This window comes from Hyperoodon ampullatus (assembly GCF_949752795.1).
Source record: "Hyperoodon ampullatus genome assembly, chromosome: 5".
NCBI lineage: Eukaryota > Metazoa > Chordata > Mammalia > Artiodactyla > Ziphiidae > Hyperoodon > Hyperoodon ampullatus.
The window spans coordinates 74,153,207-74,154,157 of NC_136918.1; positions in this window are offsets into that span (position 1 = coordinate 74,153,207).

Here is a 951-nt window from a genome sequence, read left to right on the forward strand (position 1 = left end):
GGTGCCCTTTGGCCTGAAGACGCCTGCCGGATGCACCCCGTTCCCGGGATGGTTCCAGCACAGGACCCCATGTCGAGCAGGAAGCCCGAGGCCACCAAGGGAAGAACGGAGGAGCGCACGGTCAGGGGATGACAGAGACGTGGGCCCGGGTGGGGGGGGGTGCTGTCGGTCGACAAAGGTACCGACGGGGTCGGCAGGCACCCAAAAGTCCCGGCCGCTGACTCGGGCCTTAAAGGAGCACTGGGCGGGTCACGAGCGTGTGGTGAGGCAGAGCTGGTGGCCCAGGCACCTTGCTGGGTGGAATAAGGGGCAGGGGCTGGACCAGCAGATGCGGTGCCTTCAGGTCAGGGAAGCGGCCGCCGCTGGGAGGAAAAGAGAAAGGTGTGGGCCTTGCCCTTGAACTTCAGGGCCACCGGTGACTGGCCCCAACGTGGTGGCCCTTGTGCCAGCATTTAGCTTCTCAACAAGTTTGTGCACCCAATGCCCACCGTGAGCCCAGACAGCCAGAAAACATCCCTCGGGCAGGACAGGCTCTACCCCTGTGGGCTGGAGAGTCAGTAGCTTACGGTCTGGTTTACTCGGCTGAGCGCACGAGAAACCAGGGGAAAGTGCCGCAAAGCAGGGGTCCCGCAAGGGGACGCCGCCATCACTGCCGTCTCAGAAAGGCGTCAGGCCAGGCGAGGCCTGGAGGGTGGCCGCTCATCTACGGAGAACCCACCGCGCTAGCCTGACCTTGGGGAAGACCGCCCTACGGTGACCTCCCGCCAAAGAGGAAATCCCGAATCCTGCAGGAGAGACGCCGAGCAGGGCTGGGCACGGTGCCTGGCTCCAAAACGCGTGAGTTCCTCCGGCCTGCAGGCTGATGTCCAAGCAGTTTTCCCAAAACGTCGGGGAAAATATGCCCAAGTTTTAAAATCCTCCGTCCCTGGAGTACAGCTGGGACATTTGCAT